The sequence below is a fragment of the Poecilia reticulata genome, chromosome 14 (assembly GCF_904066995.2).
Source record: "Poecilia reticulata chromosome 14, P_reticulata-male-v2, whole genome shotgun sequence".
Taxonomy (NCBI): domain Eukaryota; kingdom Metazoa; phylum Chordata; class Actinopteri; order Cyprinodontiformes; family Poeciliidae; genus Poecilia; species Poecilia reticulata.
This window is the reverse complement of record NC_088843.1, coordinates 27373377-27400390: the sequence shown is the minus strand read 5'-3', so window position 1 is coordinate 27400390 and position 27014 is coordinate 27373377. Positions and strand designations below refer to the sequence as shown.

General features: G+C 36.4%; 1 protein-coding gene across 1 annotated transcript in view; it reads left to right on the top strand.

Annotated features, from left to right (window-relative positions):
* The window catches only part of LOC103476232 (uncharacterized), a 66821-nt gene that overhangs the window by 1029 nt on the left and 38778 nt on the right, over positions 1-27014 (top strand). The gene's annotated exons all lie outside the window — the stretch shown is intronic.

Genomic DNA, 27014 nt, shown 5'->3' with positions numbered 1-27014 from the left:
CCCGCCTTAAAAAAAACAAGAAACATGCAGAGGACACCCACATAGAGCAATGAATGTGCGTGTGTGTGTGGTTACTTAATATACAACTAATTTATTTTTCACAGAAATCTATTTATTTTAGTTTGGCTGTGTGTTTTTAATAATATCCTTGTTAATATATCCTTGTAAATTTTAATTCAGGAGAAAAATGGAGATCTTTTTTGTATTGTTTTCACCAGAGGTGAAGTTGTCACTTTATTTCAATAACAGGATATAGCCAAGGTCAGTAGTGCTGGCTGGATTTTATTTGTTGGTTTATTTATTCATTGTACAAAGCAGGGGACATTTTAGTATTGATATTCATGTTTTATTCCTTCTTTCGCTCTTGTTCTGAAAACTGTACTTAAAAAATGAGAGAAATATCACGAGAACTGATGCAGGCATGGTGCAGATTAAGGGTTTCCATCTTAAATTCCTGTGTGTGTGTTCACTGCTCAGATTATATTATGTGGCTTTTATTTTCCTGCCTGCCGCTAGGCTGGAGCAATGCTTCAGCTGGCCCTCCCCCAGGCCCACAAAAAAAAAAGACTGGAGCTCTCTGATATCCATACAACACTGCCACACTGCATAATAGTATGTTTATTACCCAGCCTGCTCACTTTATGATGGTATTTATCATGCATCGTCACTGTAATCAAGTTAAATACATGCACACTGCAGATGTAGGGAGTTAAACAACACATAAATTGCTTTCTTGTATTTTTCTTTGTTTCACTGCTCATAATTACAGCTCAACCATCAGAGAATAAATTAGCAACATGCCTGATGGTGATCTGAGCCAAAAACATTTTTTTAAATCCAGCTGATGGCTAAAATTGCTTGCTTCTACAATATTCAGAAGTTATTATAAAGGTTATTCTGTGCACACAAAATAACTGGCAGCCATTTTATGTTGCAGTGTTGCAAAAAAGAAAATGTAAAGCAAGTCAGAATTTAAATGAATAATATTACTGGAAAAGCTGGAAAAACTAGTTATTCATTTAGGCAACACAAAAAAAATTGTTAAATGTGACCAGTTTTTATAAATGCAATTATGCAAATCTGATGAACCATGAGAGCATTGGGTCTACATGAGGCTTATTTAAATGGTATTTAATGTTTAGAGTTTGAAATTAAATGCATGGCATCTTGAAAAAAAGAATTGACAGTCTTATAAAAAATCAGTTCAGTCAGTATACAGGGAAAAATAATTTTAATTTTGAACCCAAAAAGGAAATATTATAATCAGAAAGCAATAATAAATGAGCAAACAAACCATAAAAAAACCCAAATAGAATGAAAAAGTTATTATATTCATTTTAATTCAGTCAGTGGACTTGCTAAAAATATTTTTTAGAATTAAAAAATAACTAATTAAATAAAGTTTAAGTGGTCTAACTATGAATAAAATTTGACACTGACAGTTTATTATATAAAAAAGCAAGACTCTAGAATGCCAATCACCATAAAATGCATTCAAAATCTATGTATTTATTTCTAGTTTGACTGGCAATACAAAATGAAAAACATATTAATCTTAAAGTTTTTCTTACATTATGGTAATTTTCCTGCAACTGTCCTGAAAGTGAAATGATTAACTGGTAAATGCATGGACTGAAATTTAGCCCCACGTATATCCCAAAAATGCAATTATAATAATAATAACAATTACTACCTTTCCCTTCCCCTGAATGTTAAGTCAGTGGACAGTACTTACACTAAATAGGTTTATGATTGCTTTAGTTTTGTGTATTATATCTAATCTGTTTTTCTTTAAAAATTAAAGTGTCAGTGTTAAAATGACAAAAATAATCAATAAAGCTAAAAGTGAGCAATTTAAAGTTTATTTTTAATCGGCTGTAACATTTTGGGCTGAAACTTTCTTTCTGGCAACATTTTTTCATTTAATCAAAACATGTTATGGTTGTGTATGCAAAGAACTAGAACTAAGATGAATAGCGTATTAGCTGACTAATACGCTATTATTAGTCAGCTAATATGCTATTAATGGATGGAAATTATTAATAATTTCCATCCATCCATTTTCTTCCGCTTATCCGGGGTCGGGTCGCGGGGGCAGCAGCTTCCGAAGGGAGGCCCAGACTTCCCTCTCCCCAGCCACTTCATCCAGCTCCTTACGGGGGAATCCCAAGGCGTTCCCAGGCCAGCCAAGAGACGTAATACCTCCAGCGTGTCCTGGTTCTTCCCCGAGGCCTCCTCCCCGTGGGACGTGCCCGGAACACGTCACCAGGGAGGCGTCCAGGAGGCATCCTGACCAGATGCCCGAGCCACCTCAACGGGCTCCTCTCGACGTGGAGGAGCAGCGACTCTACTCTGAGTCCCTCCCGGATGACCGAGCTTCTCACCTTATCTAAGGGAGAGCCCAGCCACCCTGCGGAGGAAGCCCATTTCGGCCGCTTGTACCCGTGATCTCGTTCTTTCGGTCATGACCCAAAGCTCATGACCATAGATGAGGGTGGGAACGTAGATTGACCGGTAAATCGAGAGCTTTGTTTTTTGACTCAGCTCTCTCTTCACCACGACGGACCAGTACAGCACCCGCTTCACAGTAGACGCTGCCCCAATCCGCCTGTCGATCTCCCGCTCCCTTCTTTTATTAATTAATATTAATAATAATTAATAATTTCATATTTTTTTATCTTTTGAACTAAAATAGACATATTAACCTCTTCATCTGTTCATTGTGATGGAATATTAAAAATGGACATTTAAAAATTAGATTGAAATATGTTTTCTTTCTCCCCTTCGTTCTTCAAAGATTTAGTAACATGACATAAGTGTCATGTTACTAAATATTTGTCTAAGGACAAATATTTGGGACTTTTGAAGTACTTTTGAAATGAGTTCAATCACTAAATTTCTGTTGCATATTAATCCTCCCCCCCAAAAACTTTGTTTTAAAATATGATTTTTAGTTTTAGGAATAGCCATCTTATCTTATTCTATCATTCTGTAGTTTATTATTTTGAGCAGTTTACAATTTCAGGCTGTCATTTTGCTGTTGAGGCAGTAAGCTTAAATTTATAACTTACTGCCTCAACAGTAAGTTATAAATTACTTACTGTAATTTATAACTTACTTTTTTTCTTCTTTTTTTTCCCGCTTAAAAGAATCTTTCTTTTAAGCGGGAAAGATTCTTTTAATATATATATTTTTATATATTTTTTTACATCAGCTGACTACAAGCGTCTTTCCTGCATAGTGCATTTCACTGGCAGAGCAGAATTATTCCTGAATGTTGGGTTTATGATGCATTTAACAGAGCACAAAGTCAGGAGTCTCTGTGTTGGCTGCTTGGCGCACAGTCAGAGCTGGATCTCCAAAGTTTACCTCTGCGTGGATTGCGTGCGCCTCCTTTCACTCGAACTGGACACAGGCTCACCTGTATTGAGATTTATATCAATCCCCTGTGAGAACTCATGTTCCTTTGGAGAATTCTTTATCAAGGTATTAGCCAGATTTAAAAGCCAATGCATTTGCTCTGCTTGCACAGCTCAATGTGAACTGCAAATATAACCCATAGTTGCATTTTCAGAGGTGTGCATTGTTAATATAGGTTACGTGAACAAAGAATTCTGTGCGGTGTGTGCATTTACATCTCACACATGCTTCCTGTTAGCTCTGTGTCTGCGCTGATAAAGTTTACTTGCTTGCTCCTTGGTGCATTAGTGGCCCAGTAGTCCAGCCCGTGGAGAAGCTGTTGCACACGCATCATAGTCAAGCAGCATGCTGGTTTTATTAATTTTTTTCTTTTATAAGTTTTGCGGTGATAAGATTAATCAAACTGTGCCATATCAAATGTTTTGTCTACTTATAGTCAGAGTTGCTGCGTGCGGCCGCGAGGGTTTCCAAAATAACTCATCCCATAAAGCTCGGGCAACCAAACCAGTCTCTCTGGTAGTTGTTAAAAACTCAATAGGCACAAAATGGAAGAATTACTAAAGCCACATAAATGAATCTCCCTGTTTGACACTCTGTATCCAGCAGAAAGATGTGCAGTGCAGCAGATTTAGCTCATCATGCAGGGCCGGCCCAAGGTTTTATGAGGCCTTGAGCAGAATTTGATTTAGGGGGGAATTTGATTTGCTATTAAGATCATCAGCACCACAAACAGCATTTCAACACAGATTTAGAGAAATCCAAAGAGGGACGGTATTATAATTGGCCAACCTTAAAAGCAATCAGTAATAACTATTATTTACTGAGATGTATTGGCGAACATACGGAGCTGAAACTCAAAGATTAAACTCATAGCATCATTATTAAAAAACACAGTGGGCCGCAGGTGGACCACCTCAGCGCACCGGTCACTGGGCTCAGCAAGTTTTCTGGGAGAAACCCTGAGTGGTTTTCCATCAAACCGCTACCTATAATTATAAGACATGAATATTGTATTTAATCTTAAATGACCAATTTCTAACTGAAAGGCTTGCAAGTCACCTTGGAATGATTTTTTTTACTAGTACCACCCCAAATCTATCTTCCAAGTGGGTACAGTTTAAACATTGTGTTAACATTTTATGGTAACTGAAGTTTAAATGTACAAAAACAACTACAATGTTCAGTGTTGGAGTTTTAGAATTAATAGACAGGACTTCTTTCTTCTGTCTTTTAGGGGTGTTTAATATGATCAAAATTATGTTACAATAATTTTGTAACATAATTTACAAAATTAAATTGTAAATTAAATTTACAAAATTAAACTGTAAATTAAATTTTTAATTTAATTTAAAAATAAATTGCAAATTAATTTACAATGTTTTTGCCAGTTCTTGGTGAATGATGCAATTCATATATTGCTTGAGATATTCCTAATATGGGCCAATAGATCCATATTAGGCCAGAACCAGTTTTTCATTTTTCATCATGCACTAGAGAAAATTTGATTTTCTTTTGTTTGTTGTTACTGTAAGCAAATACATCAAGAATCTCTAAGAACCTGAAGTAGAGTTTTCTTTTTAGTTGTGCTTCTTTTAGGAAAAGGTGTATCCACCTAATGCAGTGTTTCTCAACCTTTTTTGGGCCAGTGCCACCCTAGCCTTCATCCAGGTCCCTCACCGCCCCCACCAAAGAATTTGCAGGCTACTTTGCACTGGCCATTATTTTATCATTAATGTTACTATCACTATTGTAAATGTTTTGATTTTTATGCTTGTTTCTGTATTTATCATCAAAAATAATTTCCCAGAAAACAAAAAAGTCATGGGAATGGAAATTATTTTCACAGGTGTCTACGGAGACAGAAACATGGATTATATTTTTATGTAGACATGTCTATTGATTTATAGATTAATAGTTTTACTGGACAGAGATTACAAAGAACAAATCTGGTTCTTAATCAAATCCTAATGAGTCAAGTTGAAAGTGTCATGGAGTCATCAGCCTCATGACATTAACACTGACATGAAAAACAATATTGAAGAAATAAATATATCAAATCTAATTAAAAACAAAGTGATAAGTTATTTACTGTTATGGTCTGTAAGATATATTTATTCTCAGTACTAGATGTGGTCTCAACAAACCCATGACATTTCAAAAATATTATTTTACCTTTTATGTGGAAATAGTGTCTGTTTATTCTTGCCATACAGTCCTCTGTATTAATTATTGCTCGAAAGGTCTTGCCATACCAGTGTTTTCCTCTGTATTTACTTTAGTTTCTTAGTTTATTTTTGCATTTTGTTCTTCATTCATTTCCATTTAGTTTCATTTGATTAGTATTATCCTCTCTTGGTTTATTGCTATGTCCACTTTAGTTTCTTTCCTGTTGCTAGATTTATTTTATCGTTTATTGACGCTCACCATCAGTAATCCCATCACCTGCTGCACCGCATAATCAACACGTGTTTCACATCATGTGTTGATTTTTTTCACTGTTCAGCGTCAGATTCTCTGTTTTTATGCCATAATTCACATCTAGTTCGTCGCTCCGTTTTATGTCCCGCTTCTCCTGTTTCAGAGTTTTGCGCAATGTGAACGTCTTTTTTTTAAGCCCCTAAGGTGCAGGGCGGTCGGGAAGCATATCGATGGGGAAAAGGCAGACTGACATAAACCTTTTAAAACAACGGAAACAATTTCTGCATTCTGATTATTGAAATTTCAAAGTGCTGTGGTACCGTTGTTCTATCACCCCCATTTCATACCGGACCACTTGCAGCACCGGTGTTAAATGAATGCTCTCTATCATGGTATCACCCATGGAGGCATTTCTTGATTTCTTTATTTAAATGGATTCATTTTTCAGAGGGATACACAGTGAGGGTGTCGTGATTTTATCTACCAGTAGCAGGAGAACGGAGCTGCGCCAAGAAGCTAACAGAAGCTAACAAACACTGAATAGAAGAAGAGCTGCCATCGATACAGCTGCAGCCAAGCATGGTTTAATGTTACACAATACAGTTTTACCACGTTGCTCAAAATCTAAACTGGCATTGTTGTGCTTTTATGGTGTAAAGTTTACCTTCGACCAAAGGCATCCCAGCGCCTCCCTTTTGTAAAAATGTCCGCCAGCGCCCCCTGCCGTCCTCTGAACGCCCCCTGGGGGGCGGTACCGCCCACGTTGAGAACCGCTAACCTAATGCATCAACTTGCTGCATTATTTTCATGCAGCAAGTTGATGGGGGTTGCTTGAACTGTTAAAATTTTCTATAATGTGTCCTGTCATTTCACTGATTTAAAAATATGCATTCAACTGCAAAATAACCTAGATTTAAATGAGGGTTGTTATATTTCAGTGAAAACAAGGTAGAAACTGTTTCAGTACAGCATGGTGTTTTTGTAAAGTGAGTATTCAGAATACTCATTCTGTAGCCTTAAAATGGAGAGCTGTTCAGAGTCAATTTGACATTGATGTATTTCATGTATTTATGATGGCACATAATATATTGACTTCAGGTTACCTGTATGAAAATGTTGCACAAAAAGGCTGTTGTCTCTTAAAAGATAATTGGAACCTCTGGCCTTGGTTGTTAAAATTTCAGTTTAAAATTAAAATCCTGAAATGTGGAAACTGTTCTCTGAGCTTTTTGTGGCTTTAATTAAAGTAATCTCTTTTATGCCACTCCCAGTACATGGAACAGTCAAAGCAGTTACTACTGATTCCGATTTCTGGGTTATGCAAAAAACAAGACTCCATTTATCTGGAATTCACAACATATTGGTGTCCAAATTCCAAAATCATTAAATTGTTTAAAAAAATAAAACATGTGTAAGTACATTGTTTTATCTGCTTGCGACAGAAAGCTGTGCTGCAGTCTGATGGCTTTTAATGTTGAAAAAATAAACAAAACAAAAGCGCTTCAAAGTTTTGGAAAACGGAGAGAAATATTGAAAGTTAAGTAAAATAAATAAAAATATATAACTATGAAATTTATACCTTAACCCTCCAAAACTATTAGAGAATAACGCAGTGATGATGATGATGGGTAAATATTGCAATGATGATCAGTTGTGAAATTTCTCATCTGCACTTCCATCGTAGTGGCCTTTAGAGTTTTGAGCAAAATCTTTTGTGTCTGTTGTGAGGATCTGCTGTCCAACTGGTTAAATATCGCACTAGCATGAAAAATATAAATTCATAGCACAATTCCTTGACTTCAAACACTCCTTTGCGATATAAAGATTGCACACTGATATTTCAAGGATGATATTCTTGTGATGTACACAGCAAATTTGTAAGTGTTCCATCAACTCCTACAGAGTTAAATTTTACACTTTTAAGGTGTAGAAGTTACACTTTTGAAAGTGTATTTGATTTCAACTACACTCACAGTAGTTGAAATCAAATACACTTCAGTGTTAATTTACCCAAAAACTAGTGTATTTTGTCAAAAGTTAACACTATAAATGTGTTGATCTAACACAGAACAGTTTAAAGAATAGAACCTAGAAATCTGAGTTTTGAAATATACTGGCAGGGTATGCTGTGGTGGCGCAGGGATTAAGCACAGCCCACATACGTATGAAGCTCTAGTTTTCAATGTGGCTGTCGTGGGTTAACTTCCCGGTCTTCCCCTTCTCTCATTACCCACTTTTCTGTCAATTCACTCCAAAATAAAAGCCAGTAGAGCAAATAAAACCTTTGTTCCCCCAGAAACTACTGGCCATCAATAATCTCCAAATTCATTTTAAGACATTAGATGCTACAAAAACACCAGCACCATTCGCAGAATATAATCTACTTTTATTTCAAAACATCAAACAGCACTGACAGCAATATACAACAAAGATCATACATTCATGGTACTTTGCACTGAAGGTGAAGCTTTGAAAGTTCATTGGAAGCGGCCATGGATGGTCTTGTGGTCACCGATAGTGAAGTGTCTTTGGTGCTGCTCTTGTTTTCACCAATATGAAGGAGGAAGACTTCCAGTCTGGAAGGAAAAACAAGAAATATAGCAGAAACATTAGGATAATAAATAAACATTTTAAAAAGTAGTGTGAGCAAAACTAATCAGACTCACCGGTGTGTCACCATCATAGTCATTCAAATTACTCTGCCCACCTGGTTTACAAGACAAAGCATAAAAAAGTCAGAAATAATTACTAAAGAAATTAGTCAGCTTATAGAAAAAAATGTGGACAGCATTAAAAGTAGTGCCAACCGGTCTGAAGAAATGTGTTGAAGTCTTCATAACAGGCTTCAGTCACCAACATGACACACTGACAAAGAAAAAACATTTTGGCAGTTTTTAGATGTGCCGCAGGTACAAAACACCACAGTCAAATGGCTCAATTGCCTCCTCACTGTGTAGATATGTTAAAATATTGAACAATTTTCTTTTAATGCAGGGCTGCAAATATGTATGTCATACAATTTCTTCTAAAAATAACCCTTTTTATAAAACCCAGTTGATGCCTATGACAGTGAGAGCTACCACAAAGTGACAAACTTAGTATCACTCAGAGTAAATTGTTGTTTATTTAGAAAATGTACAGGGTCCTCCATTTTAGACAGCATGTACAAAATTGATTTTGTGCAGGAATGTTTATTGAAACATGGACTATTGACAGAATATTGAGTAAAGTCGTACGACATACACAATAATTTTGTTTAATCGTATTTTTGCACAAAAATGTAACATTTGTTTATTGATGCCTAAAGCAATCGGGTTTGTGTTCAGGCTTTCCTGGCCAATTTAAAATTTTCTTTGAGGCCAGACGTTGCAATTTAATGTTTTTTCTTCTATGAATCATGACAACTATAGATGGAAAAAGTTATTTAATGGTATTATTTGTTTTGAATTCTTCACTAAATCAAATCTGTACATGCTGATTCAAATTTCTTTTTACATTTTTTTAAATAAACTATTATAGCAATAACTCTCAACGAAACCAACTTTGTCACTTTGTGACAACCAATCTAACAGTAGGGTTGGTATAAAGCAGTGTTTCTCAACCTTTTTTGGCCCAGCGCCCCCCCCTAGCCCTTATCCAGGTACCTCACCGCCCCCCACCAAAGAATTTGCAGGCTACTTTGCACTGACTATTATTTTATCATTAATATTACTATCACTATTGTAGATTTTTTTATTTTTAAGCCGATTTCTGTATTTATCATCAAAAATAATTTCCCAGAGAACAAAAAAGTCAAGGGAATAGAAATTATTTTCACAGGCGTCTACAAAAAATGCAATGAACATTCAAGTTAAAATTTGTAGGTCTAACAGCAGCCAATCGGAGTGGAAAAATATTCTTATTCTTTGCCATTTTCTAGTTAAATATTACACAAATGACCAGATAAAACATGCCAGTTTAAACTTTGAACTATTTGCAAAACGACTGAGCTCTGCAACATTAAAACATGGATAGAACTGTAACTACATTAATCATAGCTTTTCTTCTCTTCAGTGTTTGTCAGTTTCTGGTGGTGCAGCTCTGTGCTGCCTTCAGGAGAATGGGACATCAGAGTATGATCCATAAAATTTCACCCACATGGAATTTATTGTGCACACCAGAGCTTTCAGTGGAAAAATAAAAGTTCCAGATTCTTTTAATGCCATACAATATGAGACAGAAACATGGATTATATCTTTATATAGATCTGTCTATTGATTTATAGATTAATAGTTTTACTGGACAGAGATTACAAAGAACAAATCTGGTTCTTAATCAAATCCTAATGAGTCAAGTTGAAAGTGTCATGGAGTCATCAGCCTCATGACATTAACACTAACATGAAAAATAATATTGAAGAAATCAATATATCAAATCTAATTAAAAACATAAATAAGTGATCAGTTCTTTACTGTTATGGCCTGTAAGATATATTTATTCTCAGTACTAGATATGGTCTCAACAAACAAATGGCACTTCAACAATATTATTTTACCTTTTATCTGGAAATTGTGTCTGTTTATTCTTGCCATTCTGTACTCTGTATTAATTATTGCTCCAAAGGTCTTGCCATACCAGTTTATTCCTCTGTATTTAGTTTCTTAGTTTATTCTTGCATTTTGTTCTTCATTCATTCCCATTTAGTTTTATTTGATTAGTTTTATCCTCTCTTGGTTTATTGCTATGTCCACTTTAGTTTCTTTCCTGTTGCTAGATTTATTTTATAGTTTGACGCTCATCATCAGTAATCTCATCACCTGCTGCGCCGCCTAATCGTCGTGTTTCACATCATGTGTTGATTTTTTACTGTTCAGCATCTGATTTTCTGTTTTTATGCCATAATAAATAGTTCGTCGTTCCGTTTTATATCTCACTTCTCCTGTTCCAGAGTTTTACGCAATGTGCGCGTCTTTTTTTTTTTTTTTTTTTTAAAGCCCCTAAAGTGCAGGGTGGTCGGGAAGCGTATCGATGAGGAAAAGGCAGACTGACATAAACCTTTTAAAACAACGGAAACAATTACTGCATTCTGATAATTGAAATTTAAAAGTGCTGTGTTGTTCAATCACCCCCGTTTCATACCGGACCACTTACAGCACCGGTGTTAACGCTATAAAATGAACGCTCTCTATTGTGGTATCACCCATGGAGGCATTTCTTGATTTCTTTATTTAAATGGATTCATTTTTCAGAGGGATACACAGTGAGGGTATCGTGATTTTAGCTACCAGTAGCAGGAGAACGGAGCTGCGCCAAGAAGCTAACAGAACCTAACAAACACTGAATAGAAGAACTGCCATCGATACAGTTGCAGCCAAGCATGGTTTAATGTTACACAATACAGTTTTACCAAGTTGCTCAAAATCTAAACTGGCATTGTTGTGCATTTAAGGTGTAAAGTTTACCTTCGACCAAAGGCCCCCCAAAGGCATCCCAGCGCCCCCCTTTTGTAAAAATGTCCGCCAGCGCCCCCTACCGTCCTTTGACCGCCCACGTTGAGAACCCCTAGTATAAAATATAGTTCTGGCTGTCACTAGAGGTATCAATTCGGTTTTATAAAGAGCCATTTTTAACAGAAAATGCAAGATATACATATTTTTGCACAGTATAAAAAGACCTTCTTGGGGATGTTTTACATTAGAATAATCGGTAATACTTTGCATAAGGCTGACATGACTGTCATAAACATAACATCTATCATGAAGAAGTCTTTATGAGTGTCTGACTGTTGTCATAAAGTTGAATTAAGTAATGACACTTTTAATGCAAAGTTGCATTAAAAGTTGCATTGAAAGTCCATTAAAAGTGCCAATTTTGCATTACATTGTCATTATTTACAAAATAATGCAAAGGTGGCATGAACTTTAAACGCAACTTTTAAAGCAACTTTGCATTAAAAATGTCATTATTTACCGAATGACACTTCATGACAACAGTCAGACATTCATAAAGACTTCTTTATGTTCAAGACAGATGTTATGTTTATGACAGTGTCATGTCAGCCTTACGGACACCTCATCAAATAAAGTGTCACCTTAGTTAGCTTTTATTTGCCAAATGGATTAACATTTGTTTAAATACATTTAAACAATGTGTTTAAATGCATTTTGTTACCGTTTGGTAGGATCGTCTTGGGTCATCAATTTTGGATATCTTCTGAAAATAGTTTGCCTTCTGTCTCAGCATAAAGTTATTACACCCATTTATACATCAAAGGGTGCATCTTTAACAGGGGTGCATTAACATTAATATTAATTAGCACGATAAGTAAAACTGGGGCGATATTAACAACTGATATTTATTTCTGTGTTGTGGTCATCTGTGTAGGTTTTTCAGGGTTTCCCCAGAAAACTTGCTAAGCCCGGTGGTCGGGGCGCCGAGGCAGTACACCGGCGGTCCACCGTGTTTTTGTATTAAAAGATGTTAAGTAGACAATAAAAGTAAAAATATCACTGGGTTATTATATGTTATGGGAAAATATCGTCAGTGAACTGCTATATAAACCCACAACTAGTCTTAAAAATAACTAATCAAAAAGTCAGAGGCTCCATCAAGCCCCCCAGTGCTTCATGGGCCCCATAAATGCTAATATTTTAACATAGACCACAGATATATAAATGCAGCATTTGTTTATTGAGATTATCATTGCTGCTAAATTTGACATAATGATTTCAGCATCTATAAATTAAAAGACTTTAAATCATTTAACATTTATATGTAAGATTTTAAGGAACTGGCAAGTTTACTTTGTAGAAGTTCAAAGAACAATATTCATAGTCAGATTGGTTTGTTACCATAGCTGCAATCTGATGCTGAGTTTAATCTTTGAGTTTCAGCTCCGTTTGTTCACAAATACAAATTAGTAAGCTGCAGTTATAATTTATTGCTTTTTAGTTTTGACAGTTAAACTTATCCCCCTGTCCTAGATTTCACTAAATTTAACACAGAAGCTGTTAGAGGTGCTGATGTTTTTAGCAACAAAAGGGGCCCCTAAGTCATATTCTGCTCCAGGCCTCATACACCCTTGGACCGGCCCTGCATGATGAGGTAATCCGCTGCACTGCGCAACAAATGGGAGATCTAATTCAATGCTGCTAATGTGGCTTTAGTAGCTCTTTCATTTAGTGTCTGTTGAGTTTTTAACAAGGGAACACAGAAACTATTTTGGTTGGTCGATTTTCTGGACGAGTTTTTCAGATGTCCGCATTAACTCTGTCTGACTAGGTGGGCAAAACATTTGATACGGTTTGGTGCTTAGTGTAACCGGAAAAATAATACTAGTAATAATAATAAAATAATAGAAAATCAGCGTGACGCGTGACTGTGCGAGGAGAGCGCGAAAGCTCCTGACCGGCTAACCGGGAACACAGACCTAAACTTTACAGAGAGGACAGGGCCAAACGCTGGGCAGCGTGTTGAGATGCAAATGCCACGCAATGTTTTGTTCACAAATATACATCATTCTCACCGCTCGGTCAAAGCACCTCAGAAATCGCGACTACAAGTTATTCCTGCGGTTCCTGTAGAGCTGCACAACCAGAGCTAACGTGGTGGGTTTAAACTCTTACCTTAATCAATAACTCCTCATAACTAATCATAATTCCTCACAGGGGGTGGATGTAAATATCCATAGCGGTCAGCCAGTGTCCAGTTCGAGTGAAAGGAGGAGCGTGGGGTTTAGACATCCAGCTGCTGCAGCGCGCGACGCAACGTGCACAGGGCAGCGGTGTGATTGGTCTGGCTTTAAATGCATAAATTATAAACATATCTTTTAGGAATAAATCTGCTCGGAGCAACAGAAACACTTGCAATCCGGCTTAAAAAAGAGGCGATTTTTAAAATGTATTTTATTTTCCTAAAAAAAACAACAAAAAACAAGAAAGACTTAGCCTGGCGGTGGCGCTAGTAAAGCATGGCGGGCCGCCAGGCCTATAATACACTTGGGGAAACCCTGGTTTTTCCGAGATGGTATTGGTCATGTGGTATTTGTTGTGGTCATGTGGAACTAATAATGATGCAGTGCAGGATTGTGGGTGTTTAACTGATGCAGGGAAGCAACCGTGTGTGTGATGTGCATTTTAAATGGTTCTAAAAGGGTAGGGAAATATGTAAAACTTAAATAATATTGGCTATTGCCCATAACTGCAATGGTGATCTCGGATATCAAAATTGATCCAGTACCTCTAATATATTAGCATTAACGTCAATACTGGCAGATGTTGATGATTTTTTTTTAGCTTATTGGTAGAGACCTGATAAGTTATTGATAACCAATGTCTATTTCCACCCTTTTTCTGTTTGTGTTTCAGGTGGGGAGGGGATTGGCTGAGTGGTATTTGTTTGGTTAAGTGAAGCAATGTCAGGAGTGCGAAGGTTTTTTTTCCCCTGTGTGTTGAAATGATAGGAACATATACCATACCAACTTTATTTATAAAGCACTTTAAAACAACCACAGCTGATACAAAGTACTGTGTATTAAAACACAACATAACAATTAAAAAACAACTCTTACAGTTTAAAAACAAACATACATTTTAAAACTAGATCCCGCTGAAGTTGAAAGCCAAGTAAAATAGATGGGTTTTAAGACGAGCTTTAAAAATATACAGTGAAGGGGCCTCTCTAACCTGCAAAGGCAAGTCATTCTATAACTTAGGACCCATGATGGAGAAAGCCCTGTCCCCTCTGAGCTTCCTTTTATATAATAATATAATACAACTATATATTATATTATTATAATAATTATGTATCATCTGTTTCGACCCAAATTTTCATATCAGTCTAACTTTTATGTGATTTCTGTTTTTAAAAAAGTGCGTCAAAGGACATGTTTTAAATTGAACAGGTTCTACACTGAAAAAGGTGATTTTTCTTCCTTTTGAATGTGCTTAATGAATGACTGGGGAATTAAAAATCTATATTTTTCTACATTTGATCTGCCAATCAACAACTGCGATTATTAAAGGAACAGCTGGCCAACTCTAATGTCTGATGAATCTCAAATAAAACATAAACTTTGAAACACCGATGAGTCAAAAGTATTTCTGTGATTCTCTGAAGTTCAAGTTATTTAGTCACATTTTTAAATTGGATATTTAAAATTTTGATTTCCTAAAGAAGGATTTGACCCTAAATCTTTTAAAGTCATTTTAGTGTTTTTTTTTTTTTCATGTTTTCTGACTTCATCCTGTTAATTTTGCCATAATTGTTCCGTGGGTGTTTGGTGTTTGTCTTGGTCCGGCATTTGTTTTATCGTCAGCATGTCTCTATGATGGAGTCAAAGTTTTCATAGAAATCCTGTGTTTAATTTAATCTACTGCAGCTCTGTAATTTCACTTTCTACTGTTTTAACTTTGCTAATATTTCTTCTACAGTTGTGTGCAAGAGTAATGTTATAGTTTGAATATAGAAAAGCGACACAGATCTTTTACCGTAGTCATTTATCTCTTTGTGCTCTTGATTTTTCCCACAGGTCCTTCAATGCATCACAGTGATGTCATTTATTAGTAGTTAATTTATTTTAACCAAAAAAAGCAAATCAATGTAGGTTGATTTACACATTGTCTTCTCTGCTGTGACATTTTATTCTCATCTTTGTAAAAACTGATCCAGGGCCTGCCACAGCAGGTTTACAGCGCTCCGAGGGCTGGTGTGGGCTGGGGGGAGGGCAGCCTCTAGTGGGTAGGGGGAGGGCGTGCTGGAGGAGGAGAAAGGGGAGTGAAAATTTGAAAATATTCAGCCTTTAAACAGCAGAGAGGAGGTGAAAGCTCACGTCACGGCAACTACAAGCAGAACAGGAACGACTGGTTGCTGGTGAGAAGCTGCAGTTTGGAAACACACGCCCCTGCTGACTATTTCTGGGCTAGAAAGCGGAGAAAATAAATTACACTCATTTTGTTTGGTAAATCTTCTCCAAAGTAGACTACACCCTCAACTCATACACTGGGTCTTTTATTTCATGTGGATAATAAGCTGGGGGAAAGAGACCTCTGCCTGATTTATAGCTGTACACTTAATATGGAAAAAAACTCAGTTAAAACTGTGCGGCCCCTCAGAGGATGCCTAAATTCAGAGTTGCAGACATGGGCTGATCAATGGAAAAGACAAATTATGATGTAAATATTTGTTCTTTTTGATCGTAGTTAATACCAGCGTACATGATTTCTTTGTGCTCTAGATTTTTCCCACAGGTCCTTGAACTTCTACAATATTTCTATTTTGAGCTATTTTAATTTGACATTTAGATAACTTTTCCCTGTATTTTTGCATTGAACTTCTCAAATGTAAGAATTGATACATTTTTCTATTTAAAGTAACTTGACCTGTGAATGAAATATTAAGTTTTGTGAGTTGAGATTTGATGGTTTTTTTTCTACATTAAGTTGAAAAGAAGAAGCATCTATAAGATCCTGAATTTAGGCTCAACATCCAAATACTTTTACACAAAGAGGTTTCAATCAAGCTTTTATTGGTGATTTCAAGTTTTCTTTGGGATCTTTTATACAATTCTGATTTTTACTACAACTAGGCCTGTCGCAATAACACATTTGTTGTTGCTGGCTGATGAATTGTCCCAGAAGTTAATGCGATTAAAGATAATATTGTTTTGAGACCGTTTTCAATAAGACAATGGTATTAGAATAATAATGTAAGGATACCTTCTCAAAGATCAATAAACCTTAATTTCTAATGAAGATTTAACAATGGAAATGGAACACATTTTAAATATCCAAAATAAATAAACAAAACAACAAACACAAGAAAAAATTAATTGTAAAGTCACTGTAAACAAAATTGTCCTTTAGAAAAAAAGGACTAGTTGAGATCAATGCACCAGACTGAAAACTTTTGCCATCTAGGTTTTAGTAGAAATGGAGAGAGAAAAGAGAAAAACAATAAACTATGCAAATGGAAATTTAATTTGTTTTAATATACAATTAATTCACACAGATCTAACTTCGCCATATGCAATTTTATTTTCACTAAATTTTTCAATTAAATGCAACAAACATTGACCGTGAAAATGCACCTCAGATTTCACGATGGAGGAAGTAGTTTTTAAATAAACAGAAAATGAAAGCATTTGAGAATTGTCCCCATTGAAGCCTTAAGGCACATTTCACCTTGTTTTTACTGTTTACTAAGCACCTAATGCAGATGTGTTGAGCATAACGCAACACATTTTTGCTACATTTGAAGCACTGAAAGATATTTGTGTTCAGCATGTTCTCTAGACTTTTAATACGCATTAAATGAATACCATTGATACCTTTGGTTCCGCTATCCCAACTGCATTTACTGAAAGCACACAACCTCGTTATTTTGCTGGTTCTACGAATATGATGGATAATAAAAAAGGGTCCCTTGGTAGTTCTTGTAGTTCTTGGTAGTTACCCTTGGTAGTCGCCCTCTGCTGCCACAGAGGGCGACAAATAATCCTTCCACATTGAACGTGAGATTATTCATTGTCAAATTAGGACAGATAAACAGAGACTATGTTAAAAGTTATGTTTTTCTGTGGAACATAACGTGCCTATTCAAATGTAAATAAATTTGTAAGTTATTTATATTTTTTCCTACTTTTTTCCCCCTGTAAAACATATTCAAAGGAAAATACCTTGGCCTATTGCTAATTGACACATTTAATGCATATTAATGTATATTAGGTGTTCAAACTTTTTTTATTATATGTAATTAGGTGTGTTTTAGAGCAGTGTTTTTCAACCATTTTTGAGTCAAGGTACACTGTTTTAATTTAAAAAATCCCGAGGCACACCACCAACCAAAAATGGAAACAAAGATATTCTGTAGCCGCCTATATATAGTCATTCTTATCAGTCTCTCGAATAGGAATCAAATAAACACAAAAATGTATTATCACATTTTACATTTCTTATTTCAAATTGCACTTAACATGTCTACTTCAAAAATACACCTGAACAGCCACAACACTGGTGTGAAATTTAAAGAAGTTGTAGAAAACGTCAAAGTGTTTTACAAACTAATCCACAAGCATCTTATAGCCATAATACAGAAAATAATTCTTATTCTGAAAGAAGCAATAATATTTGGGAAACATTTCACTTCATATTCACTATTAGAATATGAAGAGTTGCATGTACAAAATGTCCATATCTGTATATTTTACCCACCTGGTGTGAAACCTGTGCATGTTTGGATGAAAACAGTTGAATTCGTGGCAGAAATTGAAGATTTCTGTCTCTCTCTGTTTTTATAGTAACCAGGCTTCAGAAGCTCACTTCACACAGATATGTTGTGGGAAATGGACCCATGTTCTTTTCAACTACTGCTGAGCTTCACTGTCTTTTCCATCACTGTCGTCACAGTCTTGCTAGATTCAGTGCTCTCACCGCTACCTGTAACGTTCATGCATCACTAATTCTCGTTTTAATGTAAAATGCTCTGTACCTACTGCCATCTAGTGGTAAGAACATTACATGATTACGCCGCTAGTCACTGCTACAGCAGACACTCGAAGATGACATTATTTGCAGACAATTCATTTTCAAAAAATATTTTAAAACCAATTACCGTATTTTTCGGACTATATAGCGCACCATACTAGCACCCTCAATTAAAAAAATTAAAATAAAAACTGGAAGCTGCTCTCGGTTTTCCATCAGGACCCAGCAGAGGGCGGCGTCCTAATAAATCTGCTGCATATATTAAGGACGCAGCACTCCGTCTCCAAAGCCGAACCATGGTTTCGTTCACACCGAGCTTAAATGCAGCGGCTCTGTTTCCCTCTTGTAGTGCCAGATCGACAACCCTCAACTTAAAAGCTGCATGATATGAGTTTGAAAACATTTCTCCGTCGTGCCTGCTGCTAGCATGTGCTTATTGTAAATGAAAATTAGCCGTTCTTCTTTGATTTACAATTTTGACTTCTAATGATTCACTTCCTGCTAGAGAGCCCCCTGGTGGTTGAAGAAAAATACACAGAAAAGCCACAGCGGGATACAATCCGCATGGTTCAAAGTTTAGGAAAAAAGTAGCAGCTTATAGTCCGGAAAATACGGTACCGTAGTGAAATTGAATAATTTCCACGGCACACCTGACGATCACTCACGGCACACACTAGTGTGCCGCGGAACAGTGGTTGAAAAACACTGTTTTAGAGGGTGTCTCAAGTATTTAATTATTTCCCTGATCCCTGTGAATACCTTGAGCCCATGGTATAATGATTAATTTGAATATGTATTTGGTATTTGAAATAGTCAGAATTTTTTTAAGCTAAAGTAGACAAACTCAAGTCATTGTTCTTCGGGATCAGTCCAAGATTCCAAAAAGATTAAATGTACTTTCATTTTGATATAAAGAAAACTACTAAATTCTGCTGTTTGGAAAATCCAATCTTAAAAAGTTCTCTTCAAAATGACATTCTTATTTCTGTATAGAATAATTTATTTGTGCTTATTTTTGTATTGATCTATACTGGAAACGGTATATAACAAGTAATAATTTAATGGGTCACAGCGGAACCAAATACACATTGGGAAATTAAATAGTTTATTGTACAAAGAAGGAAAGCTAAATTGGATATTTCTGCTTTTTGTTAGATGGAACCACTCATTTAAAAACCTCATACCCCCTGTAGAAGGCCAGTGCTTGTATCTATGCAGCTTGAAGATAGTTTAATAATGACCTTAAATCAAAAATGATCATGCAATTAGTTATATTTCCATCCATCCATCCATTTTCTTGCACCCTTGTCCCTTAGTGGGGTAGGGAGGGTTGCTGGTGCCATTCTCCGGCAAAGATTTCAGGCGACAGGCGGGGTTCACCCTGGACAGGTCGCCAGTCTGTCGCAGGGCAACACAGAGACACACAGGACACACAACCAGGCACACACATATTTGTCTTTTTCAAATATCAGTTTAATATTTTAGGTAATTTCCAGCTGTAGGTCCATGTTTTATGTTTACTGTGAAGATGCTGACTCACCTTTTTTGTTGCTATTTTTTTTAGCTGCAAACAGGAGATCAGAGCAGCTGAGGCGGCATGATGGATTTCAGTTTAAGCCACAGCAGCGTTTCTGCGGCTGCTGGAGTGTGGAGCTGTAAAAACTGAGCCCATCCTGTCAGCCGTGTTCCGTATAAAACAGCATGTGTGCTGCTTTCTCTGCATCAGCTTGATTATCTTTAAAAGATCTCAGATGTCTTCAGCAGGAAACAGAGGGTCAAAACTACCAAATAATAAAATATGTAGTTTTGTTGCCCCTAGGTTTCTGTTTTTGACAAAATATAGAAAAGTGTAGACATTTAACATCATGTTGCATGCCAACATGAGGGCTGCATTGCCTGTACTTGCTTCCATGGTTACCTGGTTATCATCTGTTTTTATTTAAATAAAACATGACTAGACAGGAGAATCCGATGGAAGTAAATTATTTAAATTATCAACTGTCAGGACAAATTGTGTGCAGATTCTTACATGGTTTGGATTACAGCTGCGTCATAAAGTCTGAGCAAAGATTTGTGGGTTGTTTTTTTCACTGAATAACAACATACTGATGAGACCAAAATTATTCATACCCCTGAGGGATTTGAATTTAAAGTAATCTGTAAATGACACCAGTATGTTTCTTTTGGCTTTAGATGTAGGTTAGATGTTTAAAAAATTAATGATTTTGACTAAATGAGTTCCTCAGTTTATTTTGTGATGACAAAAGATTGTGACCTACAGTCAACTATTAATACAATTTTGTGCTGCAGCAATTTCTAATTGGCCTTTTATTGAGCCAAACGTTAATGTTGAAAACACATTTTCATAATTGAAATGGACAGACATTGTTGCGTGAAACAAAAAAGCATTCTGCATGAATCCACTTTTCTCCTGTAATCAGCTGTGTTGCTGACTTTTGCCATGATATTGTGTCTCTTGGTACATATGACTAATCAGAAGTTGTCACCTAACCCTTACCATAAACATTAAACTCTGGTGAATCTGAGTTGTTAATGTCAGAGTAATAATATAAAATGTAGCTGGCTGATGCATGACGTACCTATGTGTTTATTGGAATGTTGATGTGATTCATGCACTATGTAACAAGTATAACAAGTGCTGATTTTACATTTTTTTTCACAAGACTATTTTAAAATAAAAAAGCAGGTTATAACTGTAAAGGAGCCTTTAAAAGTCTTTCTGACAATATATTATGGCACACTATGGGAAAGAGCAGTCTGTGTTGCACAGTATTTTTCCTGTGCAAAATCATATTTAGAAAGGTTATGCACTTGTGAATGATTTCTCTAACATTTTGACACTACTACAGAGTTGAACATTCATGTAAAGTTGTCTAATTTACACCATCAGCAGAATCTCTCTCTATTATCCTGTACCAACTAGCATGCAACTGACTATTATTTTAATAATCAATTATTCTATTGATTATTCTGACAATCAATTAATCGGATTAAAAAATATTGGAACATTCTGCTGATTTTTCCTTTAACCACTTTTTTTGTTCAATATTAGAAATGCATTAAACAAACGTATGTCAATAAATTTTTAAAGAATAAAATTGAACAATTTATTGCCTAAAATGAAACAATATCGGATTCCTTTAGTGAATGCCTAATAAATTGTAGCAAAGGATGCGATCTGCATTTTAAAAATACATTTAATATCAACCATTCCTCATTAGAATTAAACAATATTTTCTTTTGTTTTCTCTTAAAAAAAATACTTGATTTTGAACCATTTTTTCTGACAGGATGAAAACATTCCTTTGCATGACTCCATTTTAAAATTTGAAGAGTTTAAAATTATTCCAGAAAACACTTGAAGTTTGAAATGATGTAATCTTCAAATAAATAAAACTGATGTAATGAATACAGACAGAAGAAATCGCCAATTATTTTCGTAACTGAACACATATTTTATGAAAAAACACCATATTACATGTTGTGTGTTTAAATAAAACAAAGGTGAACTTTTTTAAAGCCAACAATGAAAAAGCTGAAGGAGAATAGAAAAAAGTATAAAATTCATATGACATCCATTTAATCTTGTATATGGAGATTAATTTAAATAAAATGTGACATTCTGCTCATCAAAAGCCATAAGAAATCAAAGTAGCAGATATTATTCCAAAAGGTAATCCTCAAAAATAATTTTACAAAATATTATCTTTTGACTAAGCAATCTAATTTTGGGTTCACTGTGCATAATTTCCAGTTTGGCAGCGGCTTTATCACATCAATCAATCAATCAATCAATCAATCAATCAATCAATCAATCAATCAAATTTTATTTGTATAGCACATTTCAGCAGCAAGGCATTTCAAAGTGCTTCACATAATTAAGATAAAAACAGCATGTGACAGTGCATAAACACAAAAAGAAAAACATTATAACCCGCACCCCTTGACATCAGTTAAACATCTCACACCTCAGAGTTTTAGTTAAAACGCCATTTAACAAGGATTCTCACACCTCAGTTTTAGTTAAAACGCCATTTAACAAGGATTCTCACACCTCAGAGTTTTAGTTAAAACGCCATTTAACAAGGATTCTTACACATCAGAGTTTTAGTTAAAACGCCATTTAACAAGAATTCTCATACCTTAGAGTTTTAGTTAAAACGCCATTTAACAAGGATTCTCACACCTCAGAGTTTTAGTTAAAACGTCATTTAACAAGGATTATCACACCTCAGAGTTTTAGTTAAAACGCCATTTAACAAGGATTCTCACACCCCTAGAAATAGATTTGTTTAACTGGGACGTTTTCCAGGGAGGCTTTACATAGACAGTGTGAAAGAGAAATAAAAAGAAGTTAATAACTAGATGAAAAGTAAAGATTAAAAACATCAAAGACATCAAAGCTGTACTCTAATCAGTCAATAATTAAAATAAAAACAGCATGTGACATTAAATAAACAGTGAGAAAGAGAAAGAGATAAAAAAAAAAAAAAATCAAAACCCGCACCCCTTTAGGACTTCAGTTAAACGCTGTTTAACTGGAATTCTAACCGTCAGGGACTTTAGTCAAAAACACTGTTTGATAAGGACTCCAACCTCTAGGTTTTTAGTTGAAACTCCGTCAACTGGGACTCTAAACTGCATAGAACTTTAGTTAAACGTCATTTAACTGCAACGTTTTCCGGGGGGTTTTACATCATTAAAACGTCGAAAAGAAATAAAAAGAAATTAAAAACATTAAAGACATAAAAACATGGAAGACATCAAAACCCGCACTCTAACCCTAATTTAGCCATAAGCAACTCTAAACAGGTGGGTTTTAAGTTGAGATTTAAAAGCACCCAATGTTTCAGCTGTTTTACAATTTTCTGGAAGTTTGTTCCAAATCTGTGGTGCATAGAAACTGAATGCTGCTTCTCCTCCAGAGAAGACCAGAACCAGAAGATCTGAGGGGTCTAGACCAGTGCTTCTCAATTATTTTCTGTTACGCCCCCCCTAGCAAGAAGAAAACTATTCGTGCCCCCCACTCTCCACCGTGACTATCCGTCTCTGCATAACATTTTATCCTTATTAACATTAAAGAAAATAAAAAAAGAAAGACATATGGTCAAACTTACTAAGAATAACTTTATTAAATCGTGTTTTAAGTATGCAACAGAAAAGATTTTAAGTGCATCAATGCCTGAAATTAAAAATAAAGAAATCCTTGTTTAAACTGTAAACATGTTTGACCAACTAATTGCACCATTGCAAAATTAAATCAAATCAATAAATAATATTTAATAATTATAATAACTAATAAACTACAAAAAATAAAAAAATAACTAATTTATATTCAGTTCAGCAACATTAACTCAGGAGCACAATATATATAAAACACTTGAACCTACAAAACAAAAATGAATTAAACAATTTGTGCTCATTTTTTCTTTCTTTTTTTGATCAAAATGAGGAGGAAGTCAGGTTTAATGGCTACAATGAGCACGTTTTGCAGTGCACAGCTTTTCGAAGCGAGGTTCGAAGCATGATAGTGCAACTCTCAGCTCCTGCTCAATGTTTAGCTGGGACCTGTACTTGGTCTTCAGTGCAGCAACAGCAGAGAAGCCAATCTCACAAAGGTAAGATGTTGAAAAAGGAAGCAGAATGCTTATAGCTTTCTCCCCTAAGAGTGGATACTGCCTCTCTACACTCAGCCAGAATGCACTGAGTGTCTGTGATGTGAACCTCAGTCTCAATGTGGAGTCAGACGTCATGTCAATGAACTGCTCCTCTTCTGCAGAGCTGAAACCAGTTGGAGCTGGTGCACTGAAAGGGTCTCTCACCCAGTCATACTGGGAACTGTTTTCAGGGAAGTACTTTTTAAAGAATCCAATCAGTGAAGAAATATGCTGCTTAATGTGTGGAATCACTGAGATAGCATCATAGTCATTAGTGTCCACAAATTCATGCAGGTTCTCAAATGAATCGGTGTTTCCTTCATCAAGTTGCCTGCCCCACATTGCAAGCTTTCGGGTGAAAGAGCTAATCTTGTCTGTGACCTGAGGGAGGTGTTTATCTTTCCCTTGAAGCTGTAGATTCAGTTCATTTAGCTTTCCAAATATGTCACTCAGGTAGGCCAGTTTTCCCAGGAAGTTCTCATCACAAAATTTTTCTGCCACTTCATACTTGTGTTCCTGCTCCAAAAACACTCTTATTTGCTCTCTGAGCTCAAAAACTCGGGACAAGACTTTTCCTCGTGACAACCACCTTGCTTCACTGTGATAGAGCACAGCTTGATGTTCAGCTCCCATCTCCTCACAGATGGCAGAGAAGACTCTTGTTTTTAGTGGTCTGGTCTTTATAAAATTGACTACACCTATGATGTCAGTCATAACCTCACTTAATTCAGGGGAAAGTTGCCTGGATGCAAGTGCTTCTCTGTGTATAATACAGTGTGTCCACTCAGCATGAGGTGAGGCTGTCTTGATGAGAGCCCTAAGTCCTTTTCTCTTCCCTGCCATGGTTTGTGCACCATCACTGCAAACACCAATGCAGTTCTCCCACTTTAGCTCATTCTCAGTCAAAAAAGAGTCCAGAATTTTGAATAGCTCTTCAGCTGTGGCTCTGTCTCTGACATATTTACAAAAAAGTAGATCCTCACACAGGGAGTTTGACAAGTCAAAACGTACATAAGCAATAAACAGACAGTCTTTGTTGCTGTCAGTTGCTTCATCAAATTGCAAGGCAAAACGTTTGTCTTTGAGTTTATCTACCAGCTGTTCTTGAAGATCGTTAGCAATGTCATCTATACGTCTGGCGACAGTGTCATTGGACAGAGGGATAGTTTTTAGTTTTGCTGCACTGGCGTCGTCCAGCATGACAGAGACCATGTCTAATGCTGCAGGCAGTATCAGCTCCTCTGCTATGGTGTGGGGCTTTTTGCACTGCGCAATTTGGTACGCCACCTTATATGATGCTAACAGCGCTCGATGGTTTACTGAAGTAGCCTTCACAAAGCGGGATGACTGTTGGCAATATTCAGCACGTTTTCGCTGAAAAAACTCTAGTGGCTTATCGGCGTGATTGGAGTGTAATGTATTTAAGTGACGCGCTAATTTATTTGGCTTCATGCTGTCGGCTGCGAGCATTTTTAGACACAGCAAACACACCGGTCTTTCCTCTTCTCCAACTGTAGTGACAGTGAAGCCAAGCGCTAAATACGCTTCGTCGTATTTCCTCGTCTTAGCTTTCGGGTGACTTTCTTTTGTCTCATTATCTTTGTCTCTCTCCGCTTTTCTTTTCATCCCTGTTAAAAACTTTTTCATGTTGGGGGTTGTTATGTTGAATAACGGAGGCTATAGACAGAACGCAGTCGGAGCTTTCTGTTGACTCAACACTGCTAACCAAGGCCTATTGTCTTATAAGTCGTAAAATGTTGCACTGTCGCAAACGTGACAGAAGTAACAATGACAGCGCCACTGCCGCCTACTGTAGTGGATGTGCAATTACACTTTATTCTAGTACGGCCCAAAAAAAAAGCCTGTTCTCCAGGGTCACACACGCCCCCCCAGGTATCGCACTGGCGCCCCACTTTTTGAGAACCACTGGTCTAGACGGTTGGTACAACAATAACAGATCTTTAAGGTATTGTGGTGCTAAACCATTCAGTGATTTATAAACTAACAACAGTATTTTAAAGTCTATTCTCTGAGCTACAGGGAGCCAGTGTAGGGACTTTAAAACTGGTGTTATGTGCTCTATCTTCCTGGTTTTAGTGAGAACCCGAGCAGCAGCATTCTGGATCAGCTGCAGCTGTTTGATTGATTTATTAGTCAGACCTGTGAAGACACTGTTGCAGTAATCAATGCGGCTAAAGATAAACGCATGGATGAGTTTCTCTAGATCGCGCTGAGACATAAGTCCTCTAATCCTAGAGATGTTCTTCAGGTGATATAAGGCCGACTTTGTGACTGTCTTAATGTCACAAAGTCTTAATGTCACAAATGTGGCTCTGAAGGTTCAGGTCAGAGTCCATCACTACTCCCAGGTTTCGGGCCTGATCGCTGGTTTGTTGTAATAACTGAAGCTGTGCGTTGATTTCGTGGTCAACAATGTTGAAAGTTGCACTGAGGTCCAAGAGAACCAGCACTGTGGTTCTCCCACAGTCTGTATTTATATGGATGTCATTGAACACTTTTACAAGGGCCGTCTCCGTGCTGTGGTGAGCACGGAAACCAGACTGGAAGGAGTCAAAGCAGTTTGTTATTGGGAAGTTATTTAATTGATTAAAAACAGCTTTTTCAATAATTTTGCTGATGAATGGGAGGTTGGAGATCGGCCTGTAATTCTGCAGTAGGGATTTGTCCAGATTGTTCTTTTTTATCAGTGGTTTGACAACTGCTGTTTTCAAAGCCTGGGGGAAAACACCTGAAGAGAGCGATGAGTTTACTATTTGGATCAGATCAGTAGCAACAACAGGCAGGACTTTCTTAAAGAAATGTGTGGGTAGGACATCCAGACAGCAGGAACCAGAGCTTAATTGACTTATAATTTCTTCTAGGGTTTTATAATTTAGTAGTTGAAATTGGGTAATTTTTCCTGCATTTGTTTTGTTTGGGCACAACATTGGTACTGTCTTTGGAGTGGATGTACAGATTAATCCTCTGATCTTTTGAATTTTCTCTAAAAAGAAACTTGAAAACTTGTTGCAGGCGG